This window comes from Wolffia australiana, chromosome 12, assembly GCF_029677425.1.
Source record: "Wolffia australiana isolate 7733 chromosome 12, ASM2967742v1".
Classification (NCBI taxonomy): Eukaryota; Viridiplantae; Streptophyta; class Magnoliopsida; order Alismatales; family Araceae; genus Wolffia; species Wolffia australiana.
In genome coordinates, this window is record NC_135846.1 from 11,352,376 (window position 1) to 11,373,055 (window position 20,680).

Genomic DNA, 20,680 nt, shown 5'->3' on the forward strand with positions numbered 1-20,680 from the left:
CTTAGACATCGTCACGGTGGGGGAAGACAGTACTCCCGCCCTCGAAAAAGGGTCGGGGCTACACCACCAGATTTTCACCAGTTTTAAAGTCTGAATCCGATCGTGTGAATTTCTGTGGGCTGTTTTATCCCTCCATTATCCGATCAATCCTTTACCGTTCATCCATCCGTAGCCAGTCGGTTAATCCAGTCGTCCATTCCCTAGTCGTCCTACGTCAAAATCGCTCCAGGAAGGGTCTTGAGTCTTCTAGGAAGGTAGGCGATCCTTCCTAGAGCTTCAAAATCAAGAACGGCCTCTTCAATCTCTCATTTTCTCCTTTTATGGCCACGGGATCGGAAGAACAGCTTCTTCTCATTCCGTTAATCAATATATCTTTTTTGCGTTGTACACTGAGCGTACAACGCGATGTGATTGGCTCGTGGTGCCTCTGCGTGTCTCCATTCCATGCGCGACATGCACGAAATCGCGTACGTGCGTGTCACGTACCAACAGCTCAAACTCTTCTCCTGATTTGCTTATGCTCCGCTGCGTGGGGATCGTGTCGTTCATGCGCCCTCCGCCACTTGCAGATAGGTGAGATCTATAACTGGCCCAATAAGGGCCAGTCTTTTTTAAAAAACTTTTTTAAATGAAAAAACACCTAAAAGAAATCCTAAAAATATGTATTAATGCCAAAAAATGATTTTATTATTTTCTAAAGTGTGTTTTATTTACTTCTTTTCTTTTTATTTATAGAAATAGGTCAATTAATCATTTAATTTTATTTAAAATTCATTTTATAAACATTTAAAGTGTAAAAATTGACCTAAATATTGATTAAAAATATTATTTAACTTGAAATTCAAGAATTTATTATTTTAACCTTAAATCATGATAACATGCGTTAAAAATTAATGTTTTATGCATTAAAAGCCCTAAAATATGATGAAATTAACAGTTTATCAACTCTTATTTGCATGTGATCAGGTATAATTAATCATCTACATGCCACTCCTAGGACTATGTAGGGTGTGGTCAACATTCAAAATCATGATTGATCATATTGATTAATAGTGATGCACTGTCAAATAGTTAGAGAAATATTTATCTGATATTTCCATTATATTTACCAAGGACTAATTAGATTGTCTTCCTTATGCTAACCAATCATATACCCAAGGCATAATATCCCATCTTCAGGATACTATCATCTTCATGAACATATTATTGCATCCAATCCAAGACATTTTTCTCATGCCTTAGATATTCCTTTTTACTCAATCACAATATAAATGTCCATACACAATATATGTTTTATGTCTCCGGGCTAAGGGCCACTAATACAAATATGACATGAACAAACCTGATTGAAAATCAGGGATAATAGGCATCCAGTGGTTCATACAAATCTTTTTAATAAACTATTTTATTAAAGAACATCCATTTTCCTTTATGTTTCCACACTAATAGCTATAATATCATCCATAAGTATCATACCAATGGGAGTAGATAATCATACTCTATCTGGAAATTTTGGTCCTAATTGGAAAATTTTAAAATAAATTAACATAGGCGATCATTGTAGTATGATCTCACCATAATCAGCATACATTGCACACATCATTGGATTTGATTAGAACCATTTCAGGTGCATTGTATGCATAATTTCTATAAATGAATATTAAATGAGGCTTGCAGTATGATATTGCCTTGTAAGCTTCCATGAAAAAAATCCATAAACCAGGTTCTATTAAGGTTGAGTTTGTGATGATAGGTGTAGGATAAAAATTTTAATTTTTTTAATGATATATGATTTTATATTAAAGAAATTAAGATAATTACAAAGTGTGCCTTGGTTCTCGATAATGTCCCAAGACCTGGCATTTTACTCTATCGAAAGCATTTCAAGTATCAAAACAAAATCCAAAAATAATTAATAACTAGATGTACTCAACATCCATAGATATTGGGAGACATGTAAAATCAGTGAGGGAGGTAAGGGAGCAAAGTGTTCATAAGAGTGTCATTTTACTAAGCATCCCTTTCTTTTCCTAACATCTTTCTTGCTATTATCCCCTTTTACCATATCTGTTTTCTCTCGCCTATTGGAGTTTGAATTCCATTTTTATCTCCAAGAGAGGAAAAATGAGGGTTAATGGGAAGAAGGACATTGATTCATAGCTTCTCTAACTGGGTTTGGAGGCCTGTGTGCTCAGCTTCTTTATTTTAGCCCCAATTTATCAGATAAGATCCTTCAGTCCCCATAAATATGCAGTCACTAAATTGATTCCATAATGAAATAACTACATAACACACAAAACTTGGGTATATTCATCAATAACAATATTACTAGGCGTCTAAGATGTCAAGATTGGCAATCCTTAAAATTGATACATAATGATAATGTATTTAACCAATTTAAGAAATATACTTCATGACTAGGAATATTAAATGGCATCAAATCTCCACTAAGATTAGTATCACTGAAAATTATATGATATTTTTCACAAGGATAGTGAATGAAATACTGAATCTTCATAAATCTGATAATATCTGAAGGATAGTGTCTGAAATACTGAATCCGCATAAATCTCATAAATATTAAATTTTAAATATCCTTGGTTTAATATTGATGGCATGATAATGAAATGATTTGATGTCTCAAAACCACATATAATCATGTGTAATCGCTTATTTTATCATTTAATCATCTACCTTCTCCAATATTTGAGAGGATAAAAAGGCTATGATCCTTTTTATCTTAATTTTAGACTCTTAATTAAATGATATTAATATTAGTAGTGGTAAAATAGAATCCATCAAAAGGTTAAATGAAATGAAGAACTTATTTAAATTACATTCAAAAGGTTAATTGTCCATTAGGATTGTAATTTTTCTTTTTGCCTGCACAAAATCAGTGCATATTAAAGTGCATACACTATTTGTCTCTAGGGAGAAGGGTTTTTGCTTCTCCCTATAAAAAATAGAAATTATTTTCTCCTAATTTTCTTGGATAAGTATTGTTTCATCTTTGAGTTATTTGATCGTCCTTTTAGCTAACGTAATTATTATTTTTGGGTGAAAAATAAAAACTATTGCTATGTATGAGATAAAGATTCAAAGTTAGGTCTATATTTCTCCTGAAATTTATTATGTATACATATATACACCCTACGCCTATATCCACACTCCAAACATTTGAAATATGAACCTGTTTCGATACATATTTGAACCGTTTTCTTGATTCAATTATCCATGATTGAATTTTCTGTCAGATCTCAAAAATTATAGATTTTTATTGTATAAATCAAAATGATAAGGTTTCTGTTGTCAGATGCTTTCCAAATCAATAAGTAAAATTATAATTTTTTGATATTAGTTGTCATAAATATACCAAAAAAATCATGTTGTCAATTGATAGGTAATAGCATAAGTCAATGATGAAAAAAACATATCAAAACTCATGAAAACTTTTTAAGTTAGGCATTCATAGAGCAAAAATAGGTATGGCAATGTCGTTGTTATTACTTTCACTTATATCAACTAATATTTATGAATTTGTTATCTTACTCAAAGATCTTAAAAAGGAAGAGAAAAAAAGAAGCAAAAGAAAAAATGTTTTGGCCCAAAAGGAGCCCACCAAGCCATAGCTGCAGCCATAGCCGCAGTTGCAGCCACAACCAGGTTGCTATGGGCCATGGCTGCAGACAAAACGGCAGCTACAGCCCAACAGCTAAGGGCCACAAGTGATGGGATACGTAAGCACGAATCGCGACAAATATCCAGTGCAGGCATGCGCGGGAAGTTCTTTCTCTCTTTCTATAAATTAAAAGCTAAATGATTTTGACGTTTATATATCATTGATGAATTCTAAATCTTTTGATATGGGATTGCTATAGCTAGAAATTTCAGAAGAACATGGGTCGGGCAAGGAAAAATATAAAATATGTCAATTAAGCCCGTGGGCTGCTGCTACACTAAGTCATAGAGAAAGCTAATTTTGGGCTTTGCATTGACTCAGCCTGAAGCCCGTGTCAGAATGGGCTTTTCTTAATGCCCATGTTTCAATCTTGGCCATTGATCCTCTTAAAGAAGATCGAATGGTCAATTTCAGTTCTAATTTATTTCAATATAATTTTATCTCTATTTCAGGGGATGATTCAATGGCAAACGTTGAAAAGGATGAATCATGCAAGACCAAGTGGAGATCGAAACTGACTGGACTTGGCTGACAAGGATGCAGTCCATCAAAACTTAAGAGGGTACATGCCTACTATTTAATTGTAGTCGTTGAACCCTCGAAGATAGGCATCTAACAGCCTAGGGGCAGGCTCGCCTTCTTCTACCCTTCATTGTTGTCTCCATCATCAATGACCAGATTCTGGGAATGAGAGGACAGATCTCCGCCTATTCACTGCTCAAAAACAGTAGGGAGTGGTCCCATATTGACAATGAAGGTTCTTAGAGAATTCCTGACCTATAAAACCCAAAACTTCCTACCTGGAACATCATCTTTTCTCAGTAAATTTGAATTTGAATGTTGAAATATAAAACAGGGGAAGACCATCCTTTCTGCCTTCATTTTCTATCAATTCTCTCAGTCAACGGTCGTGATAGGCCCATGACCTGAAGACAGATCTACGAGAGAGTGATAGAAGAAGAGATATTTTAGCGATTTACCTAGAGGAGCACTCAGTAGGCAAAGGGTCTGAAGCCATTGGCGACTCCAAAAACAATGAGGAATTTTTGTATGCCCACATCTATCCAGATCTCACACTGAAAAAATTACTTCACAAAGTGAAATTCTCTTTATAAAAATATATATAAACCCTCTCTCTTTCTACTAGGTATTTCTACAAACACCTAGTGGTGTTCTTCATTTTCTTCAACTACAGTCTTTATTTTCTTTGATTCATGCTAATTCTCATTTCCCTGAGTAAGGGAACTGGAGTAAATACTTGAGGGAATGCCTAGATACTTGAATTTCCAAGACGCTAGACTACATTTCACATTAATCCTAGGTTCACTCATAGTGAAATCATTTCCTAAGAGCTCAGCAACAACTTCATAAAACATTTTAGAATCTTGTGTCATATCTATGTATGGCATTTCTAAAGGACTAGCAATGTTTAAGTAGGGGGTTATTTGACATATTCAATTTGATGCATGCAATTTAACATTTTGGAGGGTATATGATGTCTATATCATGCAATTAACATACCTATTTCATGATAACTACCTCATACTATTTTCTTAAACCATTTTTTATAAAATATCTTCCACTTTTTTCTATCTCATCTTACATAAAAATAATAATAACATTTCCTATTACTGTTGATAACTTCAAAACTCTTACCCCTGATCTCTAGCTCATTAACTAATTCTATCTCTAAGAGTGAATCCTTGAGGAGACGACCTTACTCATACTATACATATTTGAGTAAGATAACAAATTAATAAATATTATTTGATAGAAGTGAAATTAATAACAACGTCATTAACATACCTATTTTTGCTCTATCAATTTGAGGAATTTTATTGAATTAAAGTGGTACACAATTGGCAGATAGAGAGAGAATGAGATGTAAAATGAAAAAAAACTGGCGGAAATGGATGAGGATGGTAATGCATTGAGGAAATGGATGAAATTTTAAATCTAGGCTCCAAATTTTCTGGTGTTTATGTCTTGATCCCTTACTCCTCGTCCTTAATTTGGGTCCTCGTATTTTTCAGGATCCTGCTGATTTTCTTGATCCCTAGTTTCTCTACAAGAACATGATCAAAGTAAGATGAACACTGGAAAATACTTAACATTAACTATCTTGATCAACCAAGATCCTACAGAGCATTGTCTATGTGGGGATACACTGCTAGATATCATAATAAATGAGGTAACAGAAAGAAATGTAAAAGTAGTACATGGGATGATTTCTAAAATTCCTTTTAATATTTCATTATTTCTCTCTACTTTCTAATGTTTCAGAAAGGTCTGGCTAGATGCTATCTTTCTGACTGAACAAAGACAGTTAAAAAAGGTGTAGTAGTAAAAGTAACACACAAATAGCTTTTGTCACAGTGGTTAGAACACAAGTTGATGTTCTTTCTTCTTCTTCTTCTTCACCCCCGCATCCACAGACTTTGATTTATGCTCTCCCAATCAGACACTCTTAAGATAAAAGATAGATATAGTAATAAAGGCAATTAAGAGCTATTATTTAGTTATAAGTAGATTAATCAGGTAGACATATATTTATAAATGATAAGAATGAAAGAGTAAGAAAGATAGGGAGACAATATATTTTATACCATTTAAAAAGATTTTAATTAATTACATAGATAGAAACAGAATAAGAAAAGAGAGAAAGGACATGTAGGACTGATTTTAAATTAACTATATGTAGTAATATAAATTTTGGAATTAGCATATGATAGCATATATTTTTAGTAGCTTAATATGACCATATTTACATCTTTACTTGCATTAAATTTATTGCATATGCATTTTATCAAAATTTAAATAATTAACTTCATTTTTTGAATAATATTCTGAATTTTATGTATTTTTGTGTATTTTTTGAGATTTTTCTAAGCACACATCCTCAAATAAAACAATTTTTTGAGTCAGAATATGATTTTTCTGGAATTTTTGATATCGAATTCTAAAATATACAATTTTCCTAAGTCAAAATATATATGTGTTTGTATTTTTTGGTCCTTTATTTTATTAAATATGAATTTTAAAATATATCTTTTGGGATTTTTGACTTTTCCTGGTGCAAGTAACGTGGACCAATCAGAATATATTATTTATTTTTTCTCTTATCTCTCTTTGGAATGGTCAATAATGGCGGCTAGGCGATGCGTCAACGCCACAGGGCGCCATGTGCACTCGTGGCGCACACATGTCATATTTTTATTGGATAAAAGTGCAAATGACTGACACGGTGCGCGTTGCGGCCGCCATGTAGGCTGCGACAAAGCTATGAAACTATATATTTAAATAATAATAGACTATTATTATTATTATTTCATTTTCTCAAGGCAATATGTGGCGTGATGAGAGCCATCGATGGTCGACGACGAGGAATCTCAGCCAATTATCACATTTAATGCTTAGAAGAGACAAAACCCTAACCGAATGATGTGATGGCACTGACGGGGATGAGGAGAGAGAAATATTTGAATAAAATCAACGGCTAGAAATCATCCAACTTCCAGGCTTGATGTCCAAAAATCCAAAACTCGGATCGAGCTGAATTTTTATGGAGCTTTGTCTTTTTGTCCTCTATCCATTCATATGGTTATATCTATAAATTGAGATACTGATTTTTGTAAAAAACTTCTTTAAGCTCACTTCCTCCTAGAGAGGCTGATTGAAAGAAAGTGAGGTTTTGAAAGTCCATGAAGTGTTCCTTAGTGTCTCTAGTGGTTGGGAAGGTTCAACAGAGAAGTGGGATGGTTGATCTGCAATAGGAAGACACCGTTATCCTAGTAAAATATAGGGATCTGAGGGTAGCCTTTCACCTTACATTGAATCATCTCCAATACACTTAGTTACTGCATTCATCTTCATCAACCATCATTATATCCTTCATCTACATTCATCTACATTCATACACACCCCACATCTTCCCTATCCATCCTCAACTTTTCCTTCATTTAACGTGCACCCTACACCGTGATGATCCACCTATTTCCTTCTTATTCAAATAAACACATATCACTTTGTCTGTCCTTTCTACTGTCGTTCTACCTCATTCTCACAATCTCTATTCACATATCCACTCATGTGTACACTGAAGATTGATCGTCAATCATGAATCTTAAGTTTGGAATTTTGATGAACTTACAACACTAATTTTACATTTTCTAGGATCAGTTATTATGCAGTATTTAATAATACTAGAGAAATAATATACACAAATGACATCTTAAAACCTAATGAGTGTCAAATTGAATATATTAAGGTTTGCAAAGAGAAGATTGAAGCATGAACTTTATAGACTTTTGAGCTTTCATTATAATAGGTATCCTTCTTTTTTAACCTCGGAAGAAATGGTCGTTAAATTGAGAATGCAGGGACATTTTTGGTATAAGAACAGTGGATTTTAAATGAGAAGAAAAGGAGAATGGGGCGTCACTCGGCTCTTTAGGTTTTGGATAGTTCAATTGAGAAATCATTTGTGAGTCAAGAAAAACAAATAAAACCAATCAATATATTGCAAAGAAAGAGAACCACATTGGGCACCTTGAGCCCAAGAAGGATACTGGTCGCAATCAGTTCTTGAGATTCAGATCACCAAGAAAAACTCCAGCGGGTCTATTAGGTTGTTTCCTTTTGTGTTTGTTGTTGATTGCAGGAACAGCTAAGGAATCCAGTATTGGTAGGTAGAATAGTCTTCTTAAATCAATGATCCACTTCCTAGTAAGGAGTCAGAGAATATTTTTAGAATCCGAGCAGGAAGAATCAGACTTTACGTTGAATCAATCATGAATCTTTCATAATTCAACGTTGACCAAAGTAGTTAAACTCTGAAGGAAATTTCATCCAAGCTTTTATCTTATTTTCATTTGAGTTTGCAATCTTATGATCGATTCGGTCTCGTCAAAATTCATTGGAGTAGGTCACTCTAAGCTGAAAATAGTTTGATCCACATCATTGCACTTGAAAATCATCTGATGAATTTCATTTGAAGTTGAAAGTCTCCTGATCAATTCAGTCTGTTTATAAATCTTCTATGCTATTCAATTTGAGATGAGATTAGTTTGATCGATTATCTCATTTTAAAATCGTTTGATCATCTTCACTTGAGTTGAAAGACTCTTAGTCAATTTCATCTGGTTTTAAAGTAGACAAAATCAAATTATTTGAGTTGAGGTTAATTACTGAAATTAATCATCTTCTTAAGGTGACTCATGAAGTACAACATTGAGATCATTAGAAGGCTGTGTCAATCTAGGGTGTTCTTGATCTCGCAAATTGAGTTGAATTCAAATCTGAAACCAAATCGAATCATATAAGTTTAAAATAGATCATATGCATCTTAATTGAATCTACACATCTGCTGGTCGTTATTTAAATTTATTAAACTTATATTAATATTGATTCATTGCATTTTAATTGAGCTTGAATTAGTTGTGATCAAATCATATAAGGTTATTACCTGGTAGTTTCAGAGAATGCCCGCTTTGTGTGTTGGTGACAGACTAACGGTGCAGGTAAGAAAAGACCTGAGTGGTCAAAGTAAGAAGGAGAAAGAAGAGTGAAGAATTTGCACATATTCTTCCAGGTTTGAGTTCAAGTTTCTTTATTGACTATCAATAGAGCATTGATTTTTTACTAGGCAGATACAAGTGAGATTTTACAGAATTACAAAGAGGATCTTGCCAAAAACTTTACTAAGTAAGCTGAGCTATTGAGGGTATCAAAAGAGTCATATTTAACTATCAAACAGGACTTTGGATTAGCTTTTTTAATTCAAAAGGTGATACTTGTGGTAGATTATTTAATAACAATGATCACTACTATTTGATATTACTGAGTTGATTGTTGCGGCAATATCTGTTTATTATTGTTATCTGACCGTGTGTAAGAGTTTCTTGCATTAAAAGCATAATGATTATCTTCCAGACTATATTGTGTAAGTCAAACACTTAGATAAGTATATTTCAAGGTGCATGCAAGTTGGGCCAATCAAGAGGACCTGGGTGGTCTGACCTAGAAGGAGTTGAGAGGACGAGTGAACTTGCGAAGGCTAAGGGGGCCTGAGGCTGCTTACCATTTCAATTCTTAGATATATGATATTCTTGTACCCCTGATTTAGCTTAGGGGGCCATAAAAACTTGGTTAGGGATCGATTATAGATTCTGGTTGGAAATCCTGGGACAGGATATAGGCAATCGCCCTAACCTGTATTAAAATATCGAGCGTCATCTTTCTCCTGCTCATCAAAGTAAAGTATTGACTAAGATATAGTATCATAAAAAATATAATTAAAGAAATTATAAACAAGAAAGGAAGGACAACCTAATTCATCCCTCCCCTCTTAAGTTATCCCTAGCAATCTAAACCAACAATTGGTATCAGAGCCAACCTAGACGCAGAACCGGTAACTGGTATCTAGGAATAGCTTTGATGGCTAGGGACACCGATTTCAGACCTCCTACATTTGATGGGACAAGTTTCCCATACTGGAAGAATGGGATGAGAATGTTTCTCATGGGAATTAGTGTAAATTTATGGACAATAGTTAGTGAAGGACTGGATACAGACCTTGATAAGGTCAAAGAAATTAGTCTATCTCTGAAACTTGAGAGCTATGAACATAACTCTATGTTGCATAGATCCATCTGAACACGAAAAAAATTCATCTCTTAGCACAGCTAAAGAGATGTGGGATAGATTGTGTATATGGTACATGAAGGTACATCTAGAGTTAAGAAGACTAGCTTAGTTTGAGTTTTTTAGGATGGATGATGAAGAGAAGATGAGAGAAATGATTGAACATCTACACAAACTTCTGAACTCAATGAGAGCACTAGGTAAAACATTCTCCAATTTTAAAATTAAGTGAAAAATATTAAGTTCCTTGTTAGAAGAATGGAGCATGAAAGTTACGGCAATCAAAGAGTCCAATGATCTGGATGAGGCACCGGTGGATGAACTTGTGGGATCACTTATCACTCACAAGGTGAACAAGAAAAGAAGAAAACAACTAAATGTGCATGAACATATCGGCACAAGCAACCATAGAGATAAAGGAAAGGATATCGCATTCAAAACTGAGGAGAAGTCTATTAAGGAAGAAGAGCAAATAACAATGCTTACCAAGAAACTCGGAAGTCTATTGAAAAAGAGAGGTAAGAGACTAACATTTCAAAGAGTTAAGACATGTTTCAAGTGCAGGAAGAAGGGGCGTTTCATCTCTGAATGCCCCGAAATGGAGAAGATGCCAGAGAAGGATAAGAAAGGGAAAACTCAAAAGAACTTCTACAAGAGCAAGAAAGAGCAACCGTATCAAGCTACATGCAGGGAGGGAGACAGTGATGCACAAACCTCATCAAGCGGGCATGACGACCGCACTGATGGTGAAGTAGCCAACAATTGCCACATGGCAAAATCAGCCTCAAGTAAGTCAAATTAGATTTACGTTCGGATGTAGACTATTTAGATGATGACAAATGAAAGCTATATGCCTTTGAAGTTTTAGAAAAATACACCCATGCTAAGAAGAAGACCAGAGTAAAAAGAGATGACAATTTGAAGATCATTGAATCATTAACAATGGTAAAACATTCTCCAATCTTGAAATTAACCAGAAAATCTTAAGCTCCTTGTCAGAAGAATGGAGCATAATACTTTGTGTTTATCAACACAAAGTAGCATAATGCAATTTATATACTTTATTTACTGAATTAAATTTTCAGATTTTTTATTAGTTGAAAATCAGGATAAAATCAGATAAATTCATCGACCTAATAGGTGTTCGATAAAATGCCTCAAAGAGGCCAAACTACGAAATCTCAGTGAAATCAATTTGGACAAGTAATTTTAACTAAATCTATGAATCAACACTTGGTAGTTTTATATAGATATACTGGATTAAATGCATAAGGTCAACTGAATCACCTTGGTTCAGGCAGGTATAGAATGGGGGAGCAGATTGCCACCGTCTAGCTTTGGTGTATGTCTATGTCCATATTCCCTTGTGTAGATGCAATTCCCAAATGATCTTGACCCTCTCCAGCACCTTCTTGAGCCAGCCATTCCTCTTTAGAAATTTCACCGTATTTAATTTGGTCAGACAAACCCTGATAAGAATGGCCAAAAATATCCGAAAATATCGCCATTGATAAGAATGGCCAAAAATATCAAATGGGGGGCCATCAAGCCCCTTTCAAGGCCTAGGAAGGTCCTCCCATGACCGTGGATCTGGTTGTCAAGCCTTGGGGGTTCTTTGAGGGCCATTAGATGACCTATGGTTCCACCTTCTTTCCGGACTCCACCGTCTGACCAATAATGTTGAGGGTAAGAGGTAGAGGTGGACGGATCTACCCCTGGCCATCGAATCTCCTTCATAGAGGATCCCACAGCTAACTTAAATCACAGTTATGGAGCTCTATAAGCAATCGTGCACCCCATGGCCACATCATTAACCGCATTAGCAGGTCCTATTAGTTATCCTTCATTGTGATTCAGACCCGCCATCCTCGTTAGTGACTACAACCAATCCGAAGCTGGCAAAAAATAAAGAAAGAAAATTTAATAAAGTGAAGAAGACCTATATTCCTTAAGAAGATCAGGTGGCTGAGATTATATCATGTAACTTAAAACCAGCCAAATATGCTACGGGCTTCAGGCCTGATTGGCCCAAACCCTAGTCATATTTTCTTTGATTCTCATATGATCATGACCTATGGGATTGAAATATATTGCTAATATTCTCACACAGGACCGTGCAATTCTCAAACTTTAAAGACCATTATTAATCCCATATCAAAAATATCTAGAAATTAAATCTCTAGATGAATTTTGCACCAAACTAGAAATTGAATAAAATACACTATTTCCCTTACATGCGCATGGCCTAGACTCTAGCCTGACCGTATGTTTGTCCTTGTGTTCCACTTTTTGTGGGGCTTCCAACGTCATTCTATGATTACTTGCCTTCAACAAGGTTGAGCGCAGTTGCACTTGAAGGATTCTGCTGCTAGAACTCCTTAAAACCATTTTTTATATTTTCTTCTTCTTCCATCCATCTTTTTATTTGTTTCTTTAAATTTGATTTCAGCCCTGCAGAATATAAATTAACATACTAAAGAGAAGGATTGAATTCCTTAATTTAGTTGTTCTAAATATATTTTCAATCAGAATTAAGGAGCATGTAAATTATGTCAAAATTATATTACGAAGTGTTTTTTTAACCAAATGGCACATTCAATGCATGAAATGAGAATTCATATCTCAATGAAGATAATAAAAGTAAAATGATGACAAAATAACCTTGAAAGATGTAAAATTTGATGCCTGATTTTGGGTTCACGAGGACCATGTATGTGTACATGACTGTTGGAGTTGCAACCGCCGCCACCATCCTCACCCTCTCCCCCACTTTATTTCTCTCTCTATGCATCAGTAAGATGCCAAACTCATTCTTGTTCTAGGTGGAAACTTGGTGTCTAAGAAATATTTCCTTTTAGCAATTTACCCATAGGTTTTTCCTCATCCACCACCACTGCCGCTACCAAAAGTTGCCACCACAACCTCCACCACTACCGCCGATGCCTCTGAATGAACAGCCTCCTATTGGCGTCTCCTATCTTTGTCTACCATCATCCTGTTAGTCGTCCTTTCTCTCTCTTTCCCATTCTCTCTCTCTCTATCACTCTCTGATTAGCAGAATTTTACTTTAATTAACTAGGTTAATTACTATCATTGTTTGTAATCAACTTATACAATAACATTTATAATCGATCTAATTTTTAGATTATTCTTATATCTGATAATAGAATTTGATCATTAGCTAACTTTCTTCTTGAATGAAGACAAGAGCTAGAACATTTTGCCCTACCAAAGGTGATTTAGGAGAACACAAATCAAGATCAATGAAGATGGAAACTAAAAATCAAATAAAATACCAGGGCAAAAGTTGATCGAAAGAGAGCTTACGTCTGTCTACAGACTGTAGTTGAGTGTCCAATAATGAAAAAAGAGAGAGAAAATTAGGGATTTATACTTAGGATAGAGGGGGGAGACAGTTTCATTTTTCCCCTAAGTATTCCTTAATTTATTTATTTATTGGGCTCCTCTTGCCAATCCGTCCATCTATATGGAACGAGGATACAATGAAGAACTAACCTTCAAAATTTGAGCTCAATCGATTATTGGAACTTCAGATATTATGGTTTGAATCTTGAGAAATCTGAGGCATTTGATCCTTTTGGACTTCTCTCTCTCCATAAAATTTGCAGAAAAACTCCTCTACTTTTGCAAATTTTTATTTGGCTTCTGCCCTGAAAATATTTAGATATACGTCCCTCCACTCCTATTTCACCTGGAAAATTGTGAAAATTTCCTCTGTTTTTCTAAAACAAGTTAAAATACCAACAACTTCTTTAAACTAAGAGATTGACGCCTGCAAAAACCATCGGGAGCAGTTTTAGAGCCATTTTCTTCATGTTATCCACTAAATAGTTTCTAGAAAAATCCAGAAAAATCAGTAAAAATCAGGAAAATTCAGGAGAATATACTAGTGACAAATTTGTTCCACTTTTAGTATCATAACATGAAATTATAATCATTTTAAAACAAATAAAAATAATATATATGAAAGTCATACTATAAATTATGTGTTATCATTCTGTCTCCCACTCTCTCTCTTTCTCTCCTCTATCTCTGTGTGTATGTGTGTATTGTGTTGTCTCTGTCTCACTTTCTATCGTGCTCTCTCTCAATCTAGTTCTCTCGACGCACTCTCTATGCAATACTTTTTCTCTCTACTGTATTCTTTTTCTATTTTGCTATCTCTAGCATTCTCTCTCCTTTTTCTCCATCTCGCCCACTAGTCTCTCTCTGGTAACACACGTCCCCTTTTACAGAACCAGTTAATGGTAACCTAATGACCATTCAACAGTCAACTCAAAGTCAATTCAATGGTCATCCAACTCGCCAGCAACAGATGCTAACAACCAGGTTGTCATAACTTAGTCAAGCCCCATCCACATCGCCATGATGCGTCTCTAGAAAAAGTAGAACATAAAATAGAGGAGGCCAAATGTTTTGAGTCTTTGGATCTGTTTCCAGGGATTTTAGAAAATTTTTGTATCATTAAATTCTGCCTTGATTCTTGTTTTATTTTAACTCTTTTCAATTATTAAAGACACTTATTATTATTGGATTCTCCACATATTCTTCTCTCATTGTCTGACCACTAATTTACTCCAAAATTAATTTTTAAGGCAAAAATAATATATCTTAATTTGAATAAACATTTAATGCAATTTTTAAGTAAAATATGGGTCTACGTATCATTTCGCCACAGGTCATGATAGAGTTTTTTACCAATTATTAAATTTACCCTTTTATTGCGTTCCACATCAATTTAGACCTAACAATTTTCGAAGTAAAAATAACCAATTACAAGCTAATTAGTGGGTTTATTTAGATTTGTAGGGCACATGGTAGAGAGAGAGAGATTCCTGAATTGAATTTAAATCAAAACTCAAAATGGTCTACATGGCCGAATGAAAAAAAAAAGATATCTTCTTTTTGTAATAAATGCATACAGTTGCAGAACACATGGAACCATTAAACAAGTGACGAACTTACCTTTTCACATTTACTAACTTGAACGGAATCAAGAACCCTATCTGTGGATCAGGTATACTCTCTCTCTCCCTCTCATCATCTAACGACCTTGATTTATGCATAGGTAACACATGGTCGCATGGATTTTCAAGAGTAAAATGACCAAAAGCGAAGATGGTTGTACACATACTCTATTTGCAAATCAGGATGCAAAAACCCTAAATGCACTGTCGGAATGAATCAGACAACTAAAAAGTAATGATTTTCAAAGCTACAATCTGAGCGGCTGGAGTTCCCATTGTTGGATTGACCTGAAAATTTTAGGGTAGTTTTGTGCTTTCCCCATCTTTCCATCCATATGATTAGATTGTAAAATTAGGTCACGAGGAGGGGGGGGGGGAGATTAGCACTTCTAACTTGCCCCAAGAAGGAAACCTAAGCTTCTGGAGTCAAATTTTCTCTTGGTTCTTGGCTCATGCCCTTGGAGGATCTTTTTTAAGGTTAAGAGCTCTTGAATTCACCCCAGTTCAATATACAAACATGAGGACATCTAAGATTCGAAGATCAATTAGAAATCCAATTTCTCTCTCTCTATAGATCACTAGCTCTACTTTCTTTCTCTAGAATGGAGATTAGATTGTTTTAGAATTAATGCTCTATGTAGAATATCTCTTTTATACATTTCATAAACATATGCACTGCTCTTGACCTTGAATTCAAATTTATGTTCGTCTTTTGAAGTTAATATATATATATATCAATCTTATATAATTGTGGTCTGAAAATTTTATTTCACTTTGATATCAAATTGTAGTTCTTAAACTCTAAAACTGATAAGTAGAAAGATATGAAATTCTCATAATATTTATAAAATAACTAAAGAAAAATAATAAAAGTAATCTTGCGTATCATACCATTTTAGGGTTATCAATTACTCTTCTCCAAATATTCCATGACTTGTGCCAAAGACTTCATGCATCATTTTCCTTGAATTGTGTCATATTATAATGAGGACTTGACACTCCTAGGTTGACTAGGGTACGGGCAAATATTAAATTGATGGATTCAGAAATCATTGGAGAACTCTTGTAAGATATCCCATTATCTTTGTAAAAGACTTCATGCATCATCTCCCTTGAACTGTCTCTCCTGATACCAAGGGTTTGATTCTCCTAGGATGACTTAGGGTATGGTCATATACTAAATCCTGAACAGCCATCTATGTTAGTATTGATGCATTTAGAAATCATAGGATAACTCCTCCAATATTCCACTACATTTGCAAAATACTTTGAACTTCCCTTTTATACCAAGGGTAGACAATACCTTAGTTAACTTATTGCTGCCCACAAATAAGACTATTTATAATTCCATGAGTAGGAACTCGTAGGTAAAGGTCAAAGTACAACTGCCCATCTGCAATACATCTTTGGTTTCTCAGGTCAAAGGACTACTTACACAAATGTGATGTGAATGAATATAATTGATAGTTTAGTATAATACCATTCAAGGATTCATACAGATCAAGTATGTGAACTATTTTTCCTAAAGAACACCCAATATCAATCATCAATGTCTCTAAATTAATGGCTATGTGATTGGCCATACTCATGATATGAGGGGGCTAGATAGTGATGTTCTATCTAGACTCTTCAATGTCCTTCTGATGCATGAAATCCTACCTATTAGAAGGCTTATATTGGCATTATTTTATTGATAGTATCCAAATTTTAAGGTAATATTACATTCTACTATTTTTATTCTTGCATGATTTAAACTTACGTTTCTGATTCTTACACAATTGACAGGCTCAAGAATTATCATTCAAAAGATATTTGAATATTATTAATTTTCATGAGTTAAATTCTATTGTTGAGTTGGTTATTTTAAATTTAAAATTTAGAATATTAGATGGCTCAGGGGTAAAGTCATCCTTCTCCCCACCTTTCATCCCCGTCATCCCATTAGTGGGGCTGGCAACGGGAGGCTGTAATTAAATCTAACAGCACCAGGAAGATTATTGGATTGGTGTTCATGCAATCCAGGGTAGAGAGGTTCTCTCTCGACCCTTTAAAGCCTCTTTTGATCCTTATTTGCCCATCTTCCTATCAGAGAACGAGGAGACAACAAGGACTCTTTGAGAGGCATTGGAGATCTAGAGGAGGGGTTGTGGCACTCCTCTTCAGTCACAACAGGCTTAAGGAAGGTCAAGGAGGGTCCAACATGATGGGAATATATGTGTTCGGCAAGCCAATCACACATTCCACATCTCATTCCATGTTCATTAATACAACATATTCATTGTAATGCACGTGTGATGCTTATAATGAAGTCCATGAATACATGATTGGACTTAGTGAATTATGATGAGATCGTAATACGAAGATCACTAGTCTTTAAGCACGTGTACTAAACATTCCTATTCGAAGGATACGCGTGAAGGACATCAAAATATCTGGATAGAATAGCATTATCTAGTCTCACTCATATGATGAGTATGGTCATTCCCGTAGCCATTAGTGTGGAGATACTAAGGATAGATAGTGGGTGCTCTTTAGCAGAAAGAGTTCACTGAATTGATCCATACAAATCCCTGAATGGTATTATACCAAAATCCCAATCAGGTTGATTCACGTCATGGTCGTATAAGTGGTTCTTAGAACTGAGACACCAAAGACGTATTGTGGACAAATGGCTGTAGTTTGACTATGGCCAACGAGCCTCTAATCATGGCATTCTAAACGATCTTAGTTCGGGTGCGTCAAGAAGTCCACGAAGATGATTGAGTGGTTCAAATGGGATTGTCCACACATGGTATAAGAGGTTAGAACTCAAGGAAGACGATGCGATGAAGTCCTTGGCCAAGGTAGAGAAATATCGGAAGAAGAGTTCTCCGATGATTTCTCCGACGGTCTTATCTTCTAGATCTTCCACACCATTAAACTTCTAAATAGTTAAAATTAATTATCTTTCTATCGCTTAATCTTAAACTGCTATCCTATATCTAAAATCTATCTCACCCAATTAATCTATATAGAATGAAATGATCCCTTTCTCACTATCATCTTAATTCTTATCCCCTTTCCTCTTTATCATTCATCTTATCTTACACTAAAAATAAATACACCTATTCAGTAACTTCCAAAATCTTAATATCCTTCATTAGTATGTCTCTCTATCATATCTTACATCATCTAATAATCACCAAGTAAAGAATAATATCTTGTTCTAAGAATTGTATCTTATTAATTTTTCTATCTTATTACTCTTCCCTTCGAATTAAAACCTAAAAATAATTCTTCCACTATATAGATTACTCTCTTATTTTATTATAATACTATAAATAAATTTCATTCTCCCACTCACTCATTACATCTAATATCTAAAAATATATTAGTCCTAGTAATAATAATATATGTTATCTATACTCTTATAAATATATTACCTCTACCTTCTTTAGTTCTCCCTAACACTACCTACTATTACTTAAATCTACCTCAATTTAATTATTTCTTTCTAATTACTACTTATCTTCCACCTTTTCACTATTTTCTACTTAATTCTCCTTATCACTTCTACTTTTTGACAACCTGACTGATTTATCTTTTTTTATGACTAATTTATCTTATTATCCTTATTATCATCTTATTTTCCCCAACCCTGACTCAAACATTAGATCAATCTTTGAAGGTAAACCCATGTAGAGACAACCTCACTTCCATGATACATATTTCTATCAGCTTATAAAATTACAAATTGTATCTGATAGAGATGAACTAAATTTACGATGACAATAATTGACATCATAATTTGTCTCTATTACCTTTTCAAGTATCATTTGAATATCAATATTTAAACCACATGCTTAAATTCTTGGTGATCTCCGTGTTATGATATCATTATAATTCATTAATTAGCATTACACGTGGATTATAATTAATAAACTGTATCAATGAATGTTAACAAACCATGGAATGTCTAATTGGCTTGCTGGCTACATATTTCCATCAAAATTGATTCAATGGGAGAATTTTATATTTTCACCTTAAAGGCAAGGGAGGCCCTTCATCCATTAAATAATAGAGAGGCCAGAGAAAAAAAAAACATATTAAAAAATGCTGCATACCAAGATGAGAGAAGAACGTGAGTAGTATGGATATTGCGGACATCATGGAAAGTGGAAATGTTCTGGCACATTGTTTTGCATAGAAACTAGGAGACATATGTGTATTCGAATTCCCTAGAATCTTCAAATTGATGCATTTGTCAATCTGAAAAAAGGTCTAGTTCATTGACCTTAGTAATATCAATATAGATAAACTTCCATGTGGGCTTCATTATCCCTCTTACGTTCATCATTACTCTCTCTAAAAGGCCTAGTTCACTAGGGAATTTGCCATATTCACTTAAATGCCCCTTGGATTATTCTTTTGCATATGAGAAGGGAAAGAAGATCACTTATTCAATCCATGTACTTGTCTAGTGTGAGGCTTGACCAAATATTTTAATATTCTGAAAATGGATCCTTCGAAAATGATTAATTCGCACTCTAATTTATCTGCTGAGCTTTGTTTAAAAGTAAATATGAACATTTTTAAGGGTGCATAAATAAAATTAGCGCTCAATAGTAGGAAATTCTACATCTCATAGGGGACCCATAGGATTTGACGGGGCAGATGATGATGGTAACATATAAAACGGTGGTATAGTTTGTTGCATCTCACATCTCGTCAGACATCTCTGGGTTTTGAAAAAATCAGTCACAATTTAGTCATCAGTCATGGGCCCTCACATCCCATCCTTTTCCCGTCACCAGATAGTGTACCTGTCACACTAGACATAAGTTAATATGAACAAAATATTTTTTTACAGCTGTTTCTTAGTCTCACTTTCTTTGTCTCTCGCTGTGTTTCTCTCTTTCTCTGTCTGTTTCTTTACCCTTTACCATTACAGTGTCCTAAAATGTCATCTGTCACCATCACGTCATCTGTCACACATCCGTCCTCGAGACGAATGTCGTGATGATTGATGACGTTTGCAGTTCCTTCTGTTGTAGTTCCGGATCATCTGGGACGTGGATGATGGACAGGACGAGACGAAGATCGTCCCCTCCGATGTTCGGAATCAGTGCAGGGACGGGGACGGGACAATTTTTTCGTCCGAGCAGTCCTCTGGACGGGAATGGACGAAAACCGTCCCGTCCGTTCGTCTGGGGACGTATTTCCATTCCAGTTTTCGTCCAACCTCGCGGATGAGATGATTTTTTCGTCCTGGGACGAAAAAACCGTCTCGTCTGCGTCCCTGCACTAGTGTAGTTCTGGATTGTCCGGGACGTGGACGGGACAGGACGAAGATCGTCTCCTCCAATGTCCGGAATCAGTGCAGGGACGGGGA